This window comes from Anser anser (genome assembly GCF_964211835.1).
Source record: "Anser anser genome assembly, chromosome: 6".
Taxonomy (NCBI): domain Eukaryota; kingdom Metazoa; phylum Chordata; class Aves; order Anseriformes; family Anatidae; genus Anser; species Anser anser.
Window position 1 is genome coordinate 31,757,396 of NC_139726.1, and position 19,638 is coordinate 31,777,033.

General features: G+C 46.0%; 1 long non-coding RNA gene across 1 annotated transcript in view; it reads right to left on the bottom strand.

The window, feature by feature from the left end:
• The window catches only part of LOC310901572, a 119,987-nt gene that overhangs the window by 75,497 nt on the left and 24,852 nt on the right, over window positions 1-19,638 (bottom strand). The window lies entirely within an intron of this gene.

The following is a 19,638-nucleotide window of genomic DNA, read 5'->3' on the forward strand; positions in this document are numbered from 1 at the left end:
AAAACATTTCACTTTGTAGGAGCTTTTGGTGGCTTTTTGCCATCATGCAAGCGGGACTGGGGAGGCTCCCCCTGCCCAGCGAGGCTTCCCAGCCATTCTGGGGACGCTCAGCAGCAGAAATTGGGGTAAAAAATGAAGGACAGAAAAATGAAGGAGACAGGGCACAGCACCCCCTTTGCCATGGTTAACTTCCAGAAAGGAAGAAATACTCCTTTCTTTCTGGGCAAAGCAGCATCTCATAGAAAATTGCATGTACTCATAATGTTCAATTTTCCAGAAAAAAAAAAAAGCACCAGGTGAGAAGGGAAGAAGATTCCCCACCTTAATTCAGCCCCTTGCACAGCAAGGCCCTATCCAAAGCACTACCGGTGATGCACACGCTACCCAACATCTCTACTTTCTAATAACACAAATGCCTTGAGAGCTAGCATGGTCTTCTCTGTGCAGCTTTAATAGCACCTGAAGAAAACCAGCGTATAGGAAGTGAGGCAGGGAATGCTGATGGCATAAAACTAAGCGTGGATGCGAGCACTTTATTGAACACCACGTGCCAAATGCTCCAGCACCGGTGGAGGTTTGCCAAGCAAGAATTTGGCACTGTGCACTCTTTTGTCCATTTCTCAGGTTTCTTTAAGCTTCCTCCAGCACTCGTTTCAAGATACCCTAAGCAGGTCTAAGATAGTGATGCCTCTATTAAATATTTATGAAGCAAGGCCATTAGAGTCTCAAGAAATTCATGCGCTGGTCCCAATCCAGCAGAACACTTAGGGAGAATTTAGCTGTTGAGAGAAGTGGTATTTCCACCAATTCCCACTTCGTTTAGCCCAGCCCTCGCCGAGAAGGGTCCCAGACCCCCGCGTGGTCATGCCCGGGGGGAGAAGCCCCCATAGCTGATGCCACATTTCAACTCTTCTTGGTCTTCCCAACTCATCTCTGACGTTCTGCTGGAGGTAAGGGTCGATGCTGAACGTACGAAGCCACTCGGATCCCTTAATATGCTTTTTAAGCCAAAACCTTTGGATTTCCCCTCATTTTTTTTCTCCCAGCCAATAAGTAAGGTCACCACGGTTTGCTACAAGCCAGGTGTGATTCTCAGTGTGGTTTTCAACAGCAAATTTCAAGAAGCTGTAGAAACTCACCAAGACCAGAAAGGCCATTGTGGAGCAGGAGGATCAATCACACAAGGGCCCGTGGCTCGGAGTGTTTCCTGCAGTTAATAGCGTGCACTTGTGGATAATTTGACATTTGTCAATGGGACGTTTTAATATTGATTTGTAATTTAATAATTGATTTGTAAATCAATGTTTCACAAGCTAACAACTAAAACAACCACAGGGGAGGGAGAGGGGTGATGTGTCGGGTTTCACTCACCTTGAGGAGACCAAGGCAGGAGCTGCAAAGGTGCTTGAGTCTCAAGATAAGCAAAAGGATAACTGATGCGTGGGCTGGGGTAAAATAGGCACTAAAGTGTCTGTCTGTCCAGCCCACGGGCACACCTAGCCATGAGCAGACTTCAGGTGGCTGGCCAAGTGCTCGTTTCAGCAGCTTCAACAGCTCCCACCTTTGCCTGTCTCAAACTCGGTGCTGCTGAGTTACTCAAAATGAACATCTAACCCTTGCCTGTGACAGCACCTCTGCGCCAGGCTGCCAGATGCACCGAGCGGGACAAATGGTCCATGGCCTCGCTAACAGCTCAGGCTGGGCTCGCACCACTGCTCAGCAGGATTTGCTGCTTGGGATCCAGCTCAGCAGCAAACCCTGCCTGGCTCCTTCCAGCGAAGCGTCCATACATCCAGCTGGACGCCTGCCCGGACCGCAGAGGTGTTCAAACAGCGTTGCTGGAGAAGTGAGCACCCCAGAAGTCTCCAGCCACCTTTTTAAACATTTTTCTAAGTCTGGAGTCTCCCAAAACCTTTAATAAAAAAAATATCTCTGCACCCAGCCATTAAAAAGAGGCAATGGCAGATCCCTTGCTAGCTAAAGTAACTGCACAGCTTGTTTGTAAAAACGTTCCCCTGCCAATGGAAACAAGTTTTAATATATATTTTTTAAGAGGCTGCTTTTTAATAACCTCTTTATAAAGCAAGCTGGGAATAAATACCCATTAAAATCAGATCTAGAGCTCAATATTAAAGAAAAAAACAAACACAACGGGTTGAACGTGGCATGCTGTCCCTCCTGCGCTCCTGCGCCGCTGGCTGCGATCCTTTCAGCAGTTCCCCGGCCACATCAGCTGCACCTCTGTGCCATATCCCTTAGTTTTACCCAGCCCCTTTGTTTCTTATTTTATTCTGAAAGAAGCATAACATGAAACAGCCCTTGTGAGAGAACAGGTAGCATCCATCACAACACGTCAGGCAGAACAGACTACAGCAAAACTGCACCAAAAAATAAAACAAAATCACATTTTTGCACTCATCAAGCAAACCTCCAAGAGCAAGTGCTGAAATACAGCTTGCACTTGGGAACTTCTCCACCAAATAAAAATGCCTGGGTCCAGACAGAAACGAACAGCAGACTTACTTGCCACACGAGCAGCGCTCTCCCTAGATGGCTTCGGGCTGGCATCCCTTGGGACACGAGCCTGAACAGGAGGCACGACGAAGCCAAAGGGACATTTGTCCCTCCGGTTAAATTACATAAACCTATTTTACTGATTATAAAAATAAACAGATTTTTTTCATTATTCCTGTACTGAAAATATTTAGAGCAGACATTGTTTTTTCAAGCCTTCCCAAGGTTTTTTTACGAAGGCTCCCCAAATTTTTAACGCAAATATCAGGAGTACATTCTGACCACTAGAAGACGAAAATATTTTGATAAATAATTTTGCTGGAACTTTTATAACTTCAAAAAAAAATAAGTCTCGTAAAATATACTTTCACAGAGGCAGCTTTTTGTGGAAAATTTCGTTGTAAAAAAAAGCCCATTGATTTTTCACGCCATTTTTTGGACTGCTGCTAGGGGATGAAAGCTGCTCCTATTTATTTATAAACAGGAGCCCAGAGGCAGAAGTCCTGGGGCTTGTGCAGGTGCATGCACGTACAAGCAGCTTCCACGCAGCCTTGTCTGGCTGCATCTCGAGGCCGGCTGGATTTTAGCAGCCCGTAGCAAAGCAGGAGTTGCGTCTGCTGACGAAAACAGCATGGATATACCTGGAGGTTCCTGCTGTGAACTGGTAGTTGAGATGCTACAGAGGTGATCGAAGTAGGGGGGCTGCACTTCCCCGGGTGCGCAGCTCGGGGTGGGGGCTGCAGTGCCCTCCCCGTGCACCTGGGGCTGCGGGAGGAGTCACGGCCCCTTTGAAGAGGGATTACAGCTGTGCAAATAATTACGCTTCGGTTCGCTGGCTGAACTTGAAAACAGGTTAATTTGTTTCAGATCCATCCAAAAGGTGTAAAATTTGAGAAGGCCAAAAACCAGAACTCATCCGCTCCCCATCTGGGGTCAAAGAGAACGCCGCTTTCAGCCCCCAAAAGATAAAATGTTATTTTAAATGCACATTTTTAGTCCGCAACGCCACCCTCAGCATGCCACCAAAAACCAGACGGGACAGAAGCGGAGCAGCTTCACGTGAAGGGCTTGCAAATCGGCACTGCAGGTGCAGAGCATCTTTCAGAGGGCATCAAAGACGGAGCCCTGTGGGCAGTTGGCACAGCAGCAGCGAGACATCTCGTGCCTCCTCTGCCTGGGTGCCAGCCTCTCCAGCTCACCTCCACTTTCCCCTTCCCCACAGTGCCACCAGCTGCTGATAACTGAGGACAAGAGCACTGCAGGTGCCCTGAGCCAGCTTGGGATGGACATTTCCTGACCCAAATGCTCACGTTTACCATAAGTTCATGTGTTGGTGTGCTCAAGCACCTTGGGGCAGACCCCTCTCTGGCCATGACCTGCATTCAGCAAATGGGTTCCAGGCTTACAGGTGTGCTAACGTACACAAAAACCATACAGTCCTTGAAGTGGTCCTGCTGGAATTAGACAGCAGATCCCCTTTTGGAGAAGGGAACGGGCAAACTCAGAGCTAGAGGCCAAGAACTGCTGGTTTCAGCGGCTCCTGGCCTTTTCCCTGTAACATAAAAACTGGGAACACGCCTCTTGCTGCTCATGCCCCAGCCATGCAAAACAAACTTTGCTCTTCACATCTCTACTACCAGTATTATCACCAGTCCACGTAGCTGAGGTCTTGTGGTAAGATTGGGGTGATATGGAGCAGGTGAAAGATGAGAACTAGCAGAAGTACCCGTGCAAACATCACCTCGCATCCCCCAGTACCGCTATCATGGGCTGATGGGGCACAGCTCCCGCTGTTATCCCAGCCAGCAGCCTGCATATACGTCTCCTTAAAATAGGCTGCACATAAATTGAACCTGGCATGCTTTGGCATATAAAGCTGCACTTAATGAAGAAGTGGTTTAAAAAAAGCCCAGCTGTTGCCAAGAATATTTCACCAAATCAGAAGAGGCGCTGGGCCAAGCTCTTTGCTGTGCCAGATGCATTCATGCTAGGCTCCTTTCTGGATGACTCAACGGCACAAACGCGCTCCAGCCCCAGGCTCAGCACAGAGGGTGGAGGAAACAGTCTGCTCCAACACCGGGACGCAGGCACTGGGAGCCTGTGCCTTGCTTTAGTAGCCTTGGATGGGGACCTAGCTGTGTTCACACTACCAGCACACGCTTCTCTTCCTCACCAACATCCCAGCGCTGCTTTTGGAGCCCCGGAGATCTTCCCCAAACCTTTCTCCATCATCTCCTCAGATTTTAGCCTGGTGACCTGAAATCAAACCTCCCCCTTATGTTTTCTGGTTCATTTGCTGTTTCCCAGCACAGAACAGCCCCCAGAATCACATCCGATGTTTTTCGGACCTGCAGACCTCGCTCCAACAGTGAGAATGAGACAATTTAATTGCTTATCTTTCATTCATTTCAACCAAAGCTTTGCTATTACGTTGGAAACCACTTTTCCCTTTGCTGTTCAATCAGATTTACAACAGGCTTCAGCTACCTGATATTTATCTATCTTGCATGTACAACAGAATGGAGGGGGACATAATATAAGTCTGTAATAAAAGCCCTAGGGGCAGGGCTGTTTGGAAATGGGTGATTTAAGGTCTATGCCAGCCATCCAGCTCCTGACTGCAGCTGAGGATTGAACAGAAATGGCCTTGCACTCAACAGCTGAAACAAGACATGGAGAAAGGCCCCAGGGCAGAGGTGATGGATAGGAGAAGCAGCAGGCACAAGACACAGGACCTCGCTCTGCCTCTGCTCTGCTGTGTCAGGAGACCAGCTGCACCTAACCTAGCTCAGGCTGGAAGAGGTTCCCCATCCCCAGCCACCACACCAAGGGTAGGAAATAACCAAGCTGCAATATGAACTGAAGGGTCAGGTCCTCTCTTGGGGCACACAAGTCCATGCCAGCTCCGACACAACGTGTAGCAATGACTCCAGCCGCTCGGGCATCCTTCAGGCAGGAGTTATCCCTGTTGGCAATGCCAGCCCGCGCTCTGAGACCAAATCCTGCTCTGCTGAAGGGGTGCAAGGCTCATTTTGCATGCAGTAGATTTCCAGTCTGCCCGAGTGTTACAGGATGGCCCTACCAACATCATGGTGTGCAGCTGGAGCGTACTGCCCTCCTCAAACTGATGGACCAGTCAGTGTTACACAGCAACACACACCAAAAATGTAAATGTGCCTGTGGTTCTTGGAAGCCTAATAAAGTTCAGCTTCCTAATAGCATAACACAAACAAATAGATTATTCAGTGCATCATCCATGGCATTTATTAACATTAGGTAACCCGTACTCATTGGCTGCTTTTCTGAGTAGCCATCAGCAGAGATTTATTTCCTTCCAAATGATTTCTCCCCTCGTGAGTCAGAAGGGACCTATGTGAAAGTCATCTTCTGGAAAAATACAGTAAAAGAAAAAAAAATCTATCCCTAAATTGCTCCTTTTCAACACAGCCTGAATTACAGTAGCTTTTAAGAGTGGAGCAGAACAGTCCAACATACAAGGCTTCCTTTCTGTTGCAGGAGAGGCTAAGACAGACAGTTAAAGCTCCGTGTTTACATCCTCTTCAAGACGGATGGTTGGTTTTCTTCTCTCACCAAATATGTGTAGCTGGCCCGCCTCCAGTGCCCCAGCGGTGCTGCCGCCATACTTCGCTGTCTTCCAAAAAAAATAAATAAATAAACGTTGTTTTTCCTAATGTATTTCACCATTCGAGCAGTCGCTGCTCAGCCTGTGAAGAGGCAGGAGCTGCAGATACCAGCACTGGGCCGCTCGCCGCTTGCACCATTACCTCTGCTGACGGGTCGTGACGCCTTCACAGCAGGGAAACTGCTGCAGATCAACCTGCTACTAAACAGGGCGAAAGGTGTCACCTTCTCCCTAAATCCCGCTCCTCTCCAGGCTCAGAACATAGCTGATGAAGGACTCGAACAAAGGGCTTCCCGTTGACATCAGCGCGAGCTGAAACAGCTACGAACGTAAGCTTCCCGTGCCTCTACCAAGAGGTGTGAGCTTCTGTGCATGGAATTTTGCACTTTTCGATCCAAGCTCGTCAGACTTGCTCTCTAGTTCTGGAAGCTGTCAGAAACATTCCAGGGAGTGCCCTTCCTGGGCTTGCGTTCCTATAAGGCACCTTTACATCCAGCTGCTCGAGAGACGAGGGCAACAAATAAATAGAACTGCAATGTTATGGAGCTTCAGCACGTCAATCACGTTAAGTGGCTCAGACAGAAGGCTATAATCACAATTATGATAGACTTCCCCCAACCCAGAGATCGCAGCTCTGATTTTTATGAGGTTGCCTGAGCCGTTTGCAAGGGACTTGGCCTTGTTAAGCCAGGAAATCTGCCAGCACACGGCTGGGTTCACGCTCAGTCAAAGCGCCGTGTCCATGTCATGTATTTTCTTGGGGCCTGTGAGCGTGTCCTAAGCCTGGTGAAGCAGAAAAAGAAGTCTTTCCAAGGACTTCATGGATTTTGAGTTAGGCTTTAAACACATGCAAAAGCTACTGCCATTAGTGTTGCTCTTGGAACATCTCTTTTCCTTAACATCAATCACAGGGAAACAGTTATTTGGCCATGCCACCTGCAGCTCTCTACCAGAGTTCATCACTGCCTTCCTGACAGTTTCCTGCTAAATCGGTGGTGATAACATGAATATAATTCGGATGTCACAATTGCCCAAAGCTTAATCAACACCTTTCACAAAGCAACAGTCCCACCAGAGACCCAAAAACAAGAGGGACTTCATTTTACACACCCACATGAGTTCGGGCTGGTCTCCAAAACAGCGATCTGTGCAGAGCGGTATGTATTTCCATTAGTCACGACCACACTGAAGTTATGGCTAACGCAGCATCTCCATACGGAATCCCCTACGTCCTTTCCCCACATCCCCGAGGATGAATCATTCTGTAAAATGAAACAAACAGGGCAAGAACAGGAACGCTTTTTCTGAAGATGCACCAAAAGTTCATCTATACATGCACAGCTGATTCATGTGCGTTAATCGGAGACATGTTTGCTTTTCACAGGCTGCCCATTTCACCTGCCTTTAATATAAAAGCCTGGTAAGCTTCATGGGAAGAGTAGGTATGTCTGTTAATGTCAGTATTGACAGCATGTTGTCTCAAAATTAGTATTTACACAAAGCAAGGCTACTTCAAATAGTGAGTTCTGGAAGTTATCAATAATAAATTTGAAATTATCAAATTGCCAAAGTGAAAGTCAGTCTGTATCTCCAGCAAAGAATGGAGAAGGAGCTATCCAAGAGCACTGTGCTTCCCACTGACAGCAGCCCTAAAAGAAAACCCAGGCCCTTCAGTTTGGCCTCCTGTTTCTCTTGAGCTAAAGGGCAGAAGCTGAGCGTTCAGCAGGTACTTGAAAGAAGTTGCCAGGCTGGACCTACACTGAAAGGTAACTTCTAAGGAAGGAAAATACATGAAAAATGGATGATGGAAACAAAGATGGGGAAAGACACGCACTTCTAATGGCAGCAGAGCACCAGAAGGCAACGTATAAGCTAGCAGGGGAGGGTACCATGTCAGCAAGTGTTATTTCTCCACTTACAGAACCATCATCCCTCCTTTCCCTCTTCTTCACAACCCAGCAAAGGATGGGAAAAGCAGAACTAGGAAAGCCATCTGGAGGGATTCCAGCCCTGTCAGGATTCAAAACCACAGCTCTGCTGCTCCATGGAAGCGCAGGTCCTGCTCAGCTGTTCACAGGGTCACGAACCGAGATGGCAAAGGCGAACAGAAGGCCACAGACACAGGGGCTGCTGTAAAGGCAGGTTGTCCACAGGTTCCTCTGAAGGCTGCCACCACAAGCAGGGCTAGAGCAGGATTACAGCTGCCTCCATGAAACCTTCAAGTGTGAAAGCTCTGAAGAAAAAGCAGAGCATCCCATGGGAGGAATGCATCACGGAGCTGCATCAACCCGAAGATAAGGAGATTGTGTTATGGGGTGCCTGTGCAGTGGGAACATCAAGACAGCCTCAGGTACATCAGCTCATGTCCAAGCTGTTATGAAGATACCCTCATGTTGCATTGTAGTTTCACGAAGACACCCTCAAACTCTCTGTAAGATGGCAGAAGCTCCCGATCTGTTTGGATCAGTGATCCACGGCCTCATCTCACTGTATTTGGGGAACCTTTGTATGCCTTTATTATGAAACTTTAAATAGAAAATGCCAGAACTGATACAGCCCCATGGAGCTGCAGCTCAACTTTTCCCAGGAACCAGATAATGTCATCTTCCCTTCACCAGGACCTCTGGGACCAACCACTCCCCCATTTTCATAACAAATGGTCTGGGTTCACAGCTAATTCCCATCACTCCACGAAGCAGATCAGGATCCTACATACCCCGAGTTTCTGAATGCACATATTTAATTTAGAAGTGCGCTAAGTGCCAAGCAGCAGCTGAGTCAAACAACTTTCCCCAGCTACTTGGTAGGGACAAAGTGCACACAATTGCACATGTGCTCTGTTAATTGGGACATCCCAAACGATATGTTGCCTTGATGACTGATTAAAAGGCACCAAAGACTTCTTTGACTCCCAGACCTGCAGAAACAGTGTGTCCTCAGCTCCACAGGAGGCATATCTTGAAAGTGTTGCACATCAGGATATCTTGATAGACAGGAGGGAATATTTTTGGGCAGGAATCATAATTCTTTCCTGACTGCTAACATCTGTTTGCTAAATCCTACAGAACTTCCCTGGAGTTTTGAGGTTTAAAAACATTGCTTGAAGATGACATACTAAATATTACGAGAATGTGCTTCGTGATCCACACCCAAAACCCCCCAAAGAACATTTCATATTTTCAGACTTTGGTCAACAAAACTTTTAGACTGTTTTTAGTTCCTTAAATGATGGGTGTTTAATTAAAAATGAGCCCATGTACCAGAGCTGAGAGGGAACTAGACAGCCATAAACCCACAAGGACAACTTTGAACTAGACTATGATGGGAAAATACTGGCTATATCCAACCCCACCATCTTACTAAGAACTGGGACCACTTGTAAACACTCACCGAGCTACCACATATAGGTAAACAAGCAGGAGACGGATATTTCCTATCTCAGACACCCTCAAAAGGGCTGCAATGGCACAGTATACTCCTGTAAACTTAGGGGGCTGAGTTCACCTTTCAGGATAGCCATGTCTTATGATCTGATAGCAGATTGCTGAGCTTCTGCAGCCACCACTCCTCTCCCTAGAGTGCTATTTAGTGACACCAACCTCTCACAATGGTTTTTCTGCACTAAATTTGCTAACTTCTTATTCTTCTCCTCCCCCTGAAATCAATCCTGTCCACATTTGTGACTTAGGAAGCTTCCCCCCCAGCCCCTTCATCCCTCATTTGATTTCGTCACTGAATGTCCTGCTGAGATGGATGGACCTGCCATTCCTAAGAACACAAGTAGGAACTTGCACATCTACAAATCCAGGAGCGTACAAGTCCTGGTGAAGAAAGGGGCCTTTGCAAGTAGCTAGAGAAAGGTATTCCTTTCTGAAGACAGAGCATAAAAGGTAGATATACAGGTCTGCTTAGATACAGGTGATCTCCTATGGAAAGATCCATAAGGATACTTATGTCTCTTTAACATGCATGAGAGTAAGACACCCAAGCATCTTTTATGATCTAGCCCTCATTGTCTTTTAAAAAAATAAAGCCCAGGATACAAAGGAAAGGCTAGAAATCCAAACGGTGCCTCAGGGGACAATGGTTTAGGATAATTCTGCAAAAGCACAACCAGCCTTCCAGCCCCAGCCCACTGAAATGGGGACTTTTACCTGTTTTGGAGGACTTGCAGGGATCAGACTGCAGGACCATCCAAGCCCAGTCACCTCCCTCCTCTTGCAGCCAGCTACACAAGCACGTGAAGACAGGCATTTAGCAACACCTCCCATTATTCTCTCAATTTTTTTGGCAACGCATGGCTCAGATTTCTTGAGCCAAAGTCCATGTGCTTAAACAGACCTTTGTATTTATTTTTTTTTAATAATTCCCAAGATATCTTCTTTCCGGCAATTTCTCTAACGCCTTTTTTTTGGATTTCAGTAGTTGCTTGGCAAGTTTTAGCAATGACTTCTGCACTTGACTTCATATGTTATGTGACAAGATACCTCCTCTCACTTGTTTTGAGGGATCTGGCTAATAATTTGGTGCCTCTGCTTTTGGAACTGCAAGCAAATAAACCTTCCCTACTGACCTTCTCCCTGCAGGTCATGGAGCTGAAAGACAGTTTCTTCTTGTTCATCTCTCCCACACAAAGAAATAACACCTACCTCTTGTACGAAAGTCATTCCAGACCATTCATCTATTTTGTGATTTTTTTTATTATTGTTTTATTTTATGTTTTGTTCATTTATTTTTGAGTATTAAATATCATTTGCAGTTCTGAAGTGAAGGGTATACTAAGGATCTATACATTGCCATAAGTTTTATACCTTTTTTCCTGTCCTGGCAATCCTTAACGTTTGATCCTTTTCTTCCCCCAGCTGAGTTGATGCTTCCACGTGATTACCTTTTACCCATGCTTTTCAAAACGCCCCCGCTTGGTCCCTTCTCAGGCGCAGGAACTGGCAGAGCATCTCAGCAATGTGCTGTGAGCAAAGTCAACTTGTCACCTCAAGACCAAGATATACAAACAACTCCTGCAGTCCGACAGCCCAAAGGACAGAGCGGGACTTGATCCTTTAAGTAGGCAGTGGGCAAACATCAGCTTAGCTGTAACGCATGTTTATACATATATAATGTATATGTTTATATATACGTGTAGAGACAGACATTTTTAATAAAGTCGCTTGGACTTTATTTTTAGGCCAGCAGACAGCCACAGAGGAGAAGGCCTGGTCTTTGGCAGCAATCCAGCCGTGCACATTTTCAGCATCTGGCATGCTAACGAGGCCGGCTCTATTAAAATGAGCTCCTTACCACGCTGCCGTGCCAGCTCCCTGAAACAGCAGCCAGAGAGCACTTAACGTGGCCCTCTTCGTAAAAAGATGAAAGGACAGCTGAAATACCTGTTAGAGCATCTCTCCGAGGTCGCTTTCAGGATCAGAAACACTTGGAGCTAGTGCATGCGAAGCTGGCGGCGGGGAGTTGCTGAAATTTGTAGGTCGCACGGCGAGGAATCAGAACCAGCCCCTTAATGAAGTCAGCTCACGCTCTGGGATAGCTCAGCACCATTGCTAGTGCTCTGCTGGGTTTCTCTCCTAATGATGTCTCAGCAATCCTCACACTAGACATAAGTGGCACAGACTGCCTGGGAAGAGCATCTGGTTAAGTACTGGGCTGAGGTTCTCGTTGAGCTCAGCCCTGCTGTAGGCATACCCTTCCTGCACTGATCTCCGCATGTAATTTGCACCCCTTGATCTCTTCAGGTTTTGACACTCAGCTTCTCTCTACAAATGCAGATCTTCGATTTGCCTGGGGGTTTCTTGCTGTAAAACAGACTTCATTTCTCCTATTTTACTCCAATTCTTTTTTGACTTTGCCCGTTTAAGGCAAAAGATCTCAAGTGGGAAGGATTCTCAGATGTCCTTAAACTCAGATTTCAATATTGGCTGGGCTAAAAAAAAACTAAAATAACTGTCTAATATGTGCAGAATACAGTAATTACTACAACAATGGGCAGCAGCATAAAGCACTAAGTTAAACCAACACAGACAGCCAATATAAAACATGGTATTATGAGTAAATAGACCATTCTGTCACTTTCTGAAACCTCTGAAATCCACCTCGTCATTAAGCCCATTGGCAGCTATGTTTCTTATTGCCATATTATTTTGCCTAAAAATATTCATTTAGTGAATGTCAAAAACCTATCAGTCCTCTCAATTCACCTCTCAAGCCTGAACACAAAGCTTGAGTATTTTCAGTCTATTTGGAGCCTTTACATTTTGCCCAGCTGTTTAATAGACATTACAAGACATTAATTATAAGTTAGAAAAATCAGAAGAGCTAAATAGTTTGGGGGGAAAAAAAGACTTTTTGGAATTTAAGTTTTAAAGGAAGAATTTTTACCATTTTGACTAGATTGAAAGACACGGGAAAACAAGACTGGGCTCCCTTTCTCTAACAAAAGCTGTAATTCTGACAGCATCTAATCTGCTTGCTGTTGGGACCTTCTTCTGTCCCCACCTGGTATGTATGTCCTTTTCCTATCAGGACACCTTGATCCGATAAAAATCAGAGTCCTCAGCTCTGACAGCCCAAGTGATGGAGCCAAGTGTGCTCCTATAAAGAACTCTCAGCACGCAGCCAGCCAGCTTTGTGGTTCTTCATCCCCACTTCTCACCCCCACTAAGTGAAACAAATCATGCCACAACCAGTGCAACAGGTAAAAAGGAAAATAAATCCTTTGCCTTGCCTAGGCATGCTCTGAATAAGTGGCCAGCTTCCCTGTCATCTTACCTTGTAAAGCCTGGGGCCCAGGTTACTCAGGTCACCGCCTGCCTTTAGTATTCTAGTCTGAAAGTGAAAAATTAAATTCTTCATAGCCAAACTCTGAGCATAGCCCTCTCAGCTCATTCAGAGCTTTTGAAAATACTGGCTCTCTAGCTGCCCTCACCATCCTCATCCATGAAACGAGGCAACCCAAAGAGTGTCTGGTTCCAGACACCACAGCTTCCACCACTGCTCTCCTAAAACAGGAGGGACCAAAAAGCATCCTGCAAACTGACTGTAGCTACTCAGCTTCAGAGCAGCTCTTCCACTGCTTGTATGGAATATGTTGAATTCATTTGCTGTAAGGGATCGTGGTGTGCTTCAGCTCAGTGTGTAATTACAGACCTGAGAAAAGACCTCAGAAAAAGAGTCAGCTTCCCTCTTACACCCCCAGAGACAAGAGCACATTTCTTCCGCAGAGCTACAGCAAAAGGTTAAGTCGTTTTTACTAATGCCTTCCTAAACTCCATTTCCAATCACATTGACAGTAATTCATGAACCTTCACCCCAGCACCAAGACAGCCATCAGGCACGATAAATATTAGCTTTTTTAATGAAATCTGAAAACTGGGTCTGTCTAGACAGGAAAGGATGAGTAATCAAGCTCTCCAATCAATCCAGCTGCACAGGTTTGTACGGGTATTTGTTTTAGCCAGCATTTCACTTCTAACTGGCAAGTTCTACCTTACACTGATAGTCCCATTATTCGGTTTAATTTTCTAACCTGCAGCTCTCGAGGCCCCTAATGAGAGGTCCCTTCACTTCCACTGGTGATGCCTTCCAGCTCCGCACGGCTCCCGTTTCTGCTGGGCTACAGAACAGAGGAAAATCTTTCATAAGTAGTTCGACCCTGCTCTGGTGAGTTACCTAAACACATGCCTTGCACACAAGGAATCCTGCTGAAGTCAGTAGGGCAGTCGTATGCATAAACCTGTGCACTGAAGTATTTGTGTAACTGCAAGGCTAAGATACAATCACAAATGACACAGAACCAGTGATCTTTAACTGCCACCTACCAGCAGAAAGATCAGCAGCAGGGAGAGTTGTGGTGGTGGGAGAAGTCACTAATTAGCTCATCAGATTAAACTGATTGGTCTTGGCTAAAGGGGCAAGTTCAGCCCTACCTTGAATCATCGGTGACCAGAGGTCCCAGGCTGCTGACTGAAGTGTTTTCAGCTGAGACCAGGGCACTATCAAGGCCTTTTCAACTTTACACATCCGTTCATGTTGAAAACTAATTGGTGTATACATACAGTACATGTGTTACAACCTAAAAGCCATACTCTAAATGGACAAGGCAAAGGAAAATCACTTTTGTCAGAGGTAACCACATTAGATCAAGGTCATACAATGTAGCTGTGCTCTTAATTCCCCACTAGTTCAGATTTTAAATCATTAGGGCTTTCAGTGGAACTCCACTACAGCCATTAAAATGTAACAGCTTGAACAAAAACAGGGAGCCAAGTACAAATAAAAGATGCAATTGCCATTTATAGTGAAAAAGAATTTAAAATGGTTGCTGAAGGCCTTGGACTAAGCCACTGCAGGCAGGAACCCTCTCCATCAGGACCCCTATGCCATACTTCAGTCTGTGGGACCTGTGCACGTAGGATCCCCCATCAGCTTGGCTAGTTCAGTGTCATTAGCTGCTCTTTTGGATGTGGTATGCTCTCATTTTTCAAAACTCGGAATAAAGTAATATTCTCTGGGGGCAAGGGGAACTTCAGCCTTCAAAATGCTTGAGCAGAAACTCAGGATATCCTCAGTCACGAGACTTTGATCCTTCCTTTGCTTTCAGATTTGCTTTCCAATATAAAGAAAATCAATCAGCAGAGGTTTCCAGAGGCATTTCGAGCCCCTAGATTACCAGTGGCTTCAGGAATTTTCTGTAATTTAACTACTGCTCTCAAGGCATACAAGAGGCTCAACTGTTTTACCTTCAGCCACTTATGGGTGCCGCCATCTCTGCCATCCCTGCTCACAACCCTGAATTTCACAGGGGTCTCCCCACGTGTGGCTGTCTGCCAGCTCCCCCCAGACAGAGGGGGAAGGCACAAGTCTCAAAGCAGCAGGTCGTGTTTCCCAGACTGCTGCTACACCTCCCCAGACCAAAAGGCTCAGCTCCTGAGTGTTTTGGTTACCAGAGAGGGACTGTCTCAGAGTGGGTGGCCACACTCAAAAAGCAAAACCAAGGTGATGTTTTTTCATGCAAGTGCATGCAATACATGTCTATATTACATAAGTGTCCCTATATTATGTAAGACGGTTGGACTTGATGTTCTTAAGGGTCTTTTTCCAACGTAAACGACTGTGAGATTCTGAGTTCCAAACCTTCCCCCTCTATTATTTGTGGAATCAGGCTATCCGGTATCTGCAGATATTTGGACAACATCCCAATTCCCCAAAGCTTCAGTACAATGGAGCTTTTGTCTGGGAACTCATTACAAAGTTTATTATTAATTGCTCAGACGCGTCAGTCACCCAGCTGAGGTGTAGAGGCCATTCCCAAGGGCAGAGGTGCCTCGTCACCCCGGAGCCCCTCTCACCACCAAGCTGGCCGTAGGAAGCACGAAAAGCACACAAACTAATCCAGATTTGCCCACCTACCTGCCTGGAGGGCTTCAGTGTATTATGGGATAGCACCTTGCCTATGCCAATGGTGAAAACCTACAAGTTTGTGCAGAAAGTGAGCAGCTAATAACCCAAATTCTGCAGCTTGTTGTTGGAAAAGGACTTGGCTCTGACAAGCAGAGGAAATGGAAGAGCCCAGCTCTGCCTTTATCTGAGGCTCACTCGTCTCAGTCTGCGGTAGGTTTGAAGCCAGCGAGCCGGTTTGGATAGCAGAGCGCTCGGGTTTGTCAGCTACGGCGGGTTTAGACTGGACTTGAGCAGGATTCGAGATGAGAACAGCTAGGAGAAAGTGAGTGGCCAGATAAAAAGCTTTCTCTGGAGGGGTTCCAGTACTGCCACCTATGCAAACTGAGCCCTGGCACAAAATCTGGAAAAATAGTTGGCTTGGATTTGTCATATGTTTCCTCAGCGCGGTGGGAAGTCTATAACTGTAGCAAGTACTATTATCTCCTCTTTAAATAGAGCATCCAGCCCCATTTAGTTTTGTCTGCAGTGATAAATGACAGCTCAAAATGCAGCCTTGGCTACGACAGCACCTGGTAGGTGTGGAAGACCCCATGTCACACCATCCACGTGAACGAGCAATGCCAGCACTGCCAGCCCTGAGCAGCCAGCAGCTCCAAAGCTAACGAAGGTTGGCGTACATCAGCCTACAGACCTCCCCACTGCCAGTGTCTTCCCAGATAAATTCAGTCACGTTAAATCATTTCACCCATTGAGAAAAACGCTCAAGTTGCTGCAATTCCTCAAGACCCATTGCTACAGCCAATACTGTTTCTGCACATTTCCCCCCCCATACATATATACACATATATATCAACATGCAGCTTCCTTTAGGGAGACCCTCTCCAAAAAAACCTGTTGGCAATACAAGAAACAACTTATTCCTTACCCACTCTGAGCAGGAAGCTTGTCTGATAAGCAACAATTTTTTTGATAAAAACAATCTACAATTTCATCTTTTTTTGGCAGTTCCAGTGTTTTTTCATGCAACGTAACACCACAGTAAGGGCTGCCTGATGCCGTGCCCACTGTACAAAACATATTGGGGTTTGTCATCTTTGCTGCTTTCAGCATCCAATCCTTGGTCTCCTGTGACCATGAGCTTTGTTACTTTAAGACAAGAGTCACAGTGATACAAAAAATTTCAGGCAGCTGAAGAGAGCTAAAAGATCCCATGCTGGAAATAGGGCATCTTCTGGGCTCTGTTGTTCACACCGAGCTTTTCAAGTAGCAGAAGACATACATGTGCATTTGTCATGGAAACCTGCACTAAAACAACCCGAAAATGAACCTGGAGATGAATAGCTAGCTCTGTGGATGAGTAAATTAATAGGCAATGCCCACGTGACAGCATGGACGAACATGAAATGCTATTTTCACTGGGACACCGAGGTATCCACACGGCATTAGAGCAACGCTGCTGGACCACCTCTGTGGTCAAGGGCAAGCTGGGGAGAGAAGGATGCAAATTCCTCTGCCCCTTGACTTTCTGAATATAAGCACAATCAACGCTTTTATTGTGAGACCAGGGTGGGAACTAAGGGAAATGGAGGATGCCTGGTACGAAGGCACAATTTCCACCCCTTAAACCACACATCTCAGAGTGAGCATTAAAAATAGGCAGTTCCTACCCACACAAATCTAGTGCCAGAGCTGGAGGAGTTTGGGATGCAGGGCAAGCTGGAGCTAGGTTACTGGTAGAGTCCCCTACAACTTTGGTTATGCATCTAAGGGGATTTTGAGGCTTTTGAAAAAGCAAGGTATTGTTTACACAAACTGGTTCGGTTCAAACTCCCCTGCCTGTGTTTAAGTGTGAAGAGCTGGCTGCTGGGTTAGATGCAAACCTCTTCACGTGGTACAGGTAGTGTAAAATGGATCTGTTCAATGACCATTCTAAAAGCATGCAGAAAGACTGGGTTATATCAGTAAACTCCAAAAAGTTCCTGGTATCAACACGTTGAAATATTGATAAATTAAAAGCATTACCAAGTATTTCAGCTCTGCCCCCAAAAGACACCGTGCACGTGATTACAGCTTACAAAATCTTCCTATCATCTTTTCAACAGCACAGCCACAGCCAACATTTCTATCCACACAACGGCTGAGTACACGGAGCAAGGATCTCTGGTAGGTTCTGGTGGCTCTGCCCTTCTCCAGAAGGCAGAAAGCAAAGCTGTTAACAGCACCATTACAGCACCTCTTTGTTAATGGAGAGAAAACCACCAAAACATGCTAGTAGGCTTGGTTAAGATCGTGTAAAACAATACTGAAACTTGTTAAGTAATGAAAAAGTCACGATTAATAGGAAAAAGAGAGTAAAAATTATCAGAGACAACTGTATCAATTACAGAACTCATCTGGTGCTGATAATTCAATAGTTATTTAGCCACGCTAGAAGTAACAATAAACTGCTGGAGGCTGGTGGCTGAGCAGCTACGATCTCTACTACGGCATCTGGCTGAAAGATTACATTTCAGTAAGCACCATTTGATTTAGGACCTGAAGTCTCATTTTCCTAAACCAAATTATGTACCTGTAGGCAGGGGCAGACACCCAAAGAGATTATGGAGCAAAGGACCGGGTTAAGAGCTACCCTAGGCACTTAAGGACATGTGGACGATGATCTAAAAGCAACCTTTTTTTTTTCCCTGAAGACAACCTTACTGAAAAATACATGCAATTTTTAACGGCTCTCACTTACTTAGAAGACCAAGGGATTCTTTATACATCCAGAGCTTCAGTTTTGGTGTACTGCACGCACAAAGTGAAACAGTTCACTCTCCTCATCAGCATTTTGTATTTTTCCTCTGAAGACCATGTTCCCTATCTGATCTAGTTTAAACTTCAGGAAGCATTAGGCATAATTGTAGCTAAAAACTTATTTTAAAGTTGACCCACAGCTTGCAAAACTCAGTAACTCCACCTAAAAACTCAGTCCCTATCAGAATTTAGCACACATTTACCCCCAAATAACTGGGGGCAGAGGACAGAAGAGAATGAGCCCCGCATGCAGAGCACTGGCAGAGCAAGATGCTACAGAGATGGGAGCTGGAGAGCCTACAGCTCCTCCTCCTCCCCACCAGCAATACAGCTGTACCTGTAAACTTGCACACCCCTGGCTCCATCCCTTCCCAGGCAAGAACAAACAAGATAACTCCTCAGTTCTTGGTTAGGCAGACCTTGTAGCTGCTCACATCAAGACCTTACAACACCCTGAACGCACCACAGCAGATGAAGGCAACGAGCAAAAGTAGCATCCACAATGCCTATAGCAGAAGAAGCCACAACTATCTCCATTTCCTGGCTCCTGCTTCACTCCAGCTATTCACTGCATCTGAAATATTGCTGCTCATCAGGATTCACACATATTTTACAGCTCCTTAATTTACAAAAAGCTCAGTGAGATGAAACGGGTCAAGGATTTATCAGTAGCATATGTAGTAACCTTTCATCAGCAGCATCTCAACTTCACAGCTATCTTTGTATACCTGTATGTGTGTTTCGCTTGCAGCAAAATAGGTCCCATTCAGTAAAAGGCACATCTGAAATAATTTCTGCCATGCCAGCTGTTATGCAAATCTCCACCCAAGATGTAGCCCCTATCCTACTGCTCACTTTAAAGAGGGCATCAGCGAGAGGGCAGTGGTGGTGATTACAGATGGGGACCCCAATTCCGCAGGGCCTGAGGCTTTTAGGAAGAGCACTGGGCCAGGTGGGAGAGAGGAGCATCACACACCACCGGCCCCCTTGGTGACAGCAGAGGCTACTTCACAACATCCTTTGGCTCAGTCTATATTAGCATATCTGTGGGTTTTTTTCAGTCTAGACTGACTCCAGCTGTATGTGCTATGGGATAGCCATGGCACTGAAGCCTCCCAATCCCTCTTGATGCCTTCCACAGTTTCACAATGGCACTTTCCTTTCAAGACCCCATTCCCCACACGTGCCTGGCCACATAGATGGGGTGATGGAAAGGAAATGGCCAGGTGGGAGCCACCAGCTGTGTCCCACACCACTGGGTCAGACAGGGAGTG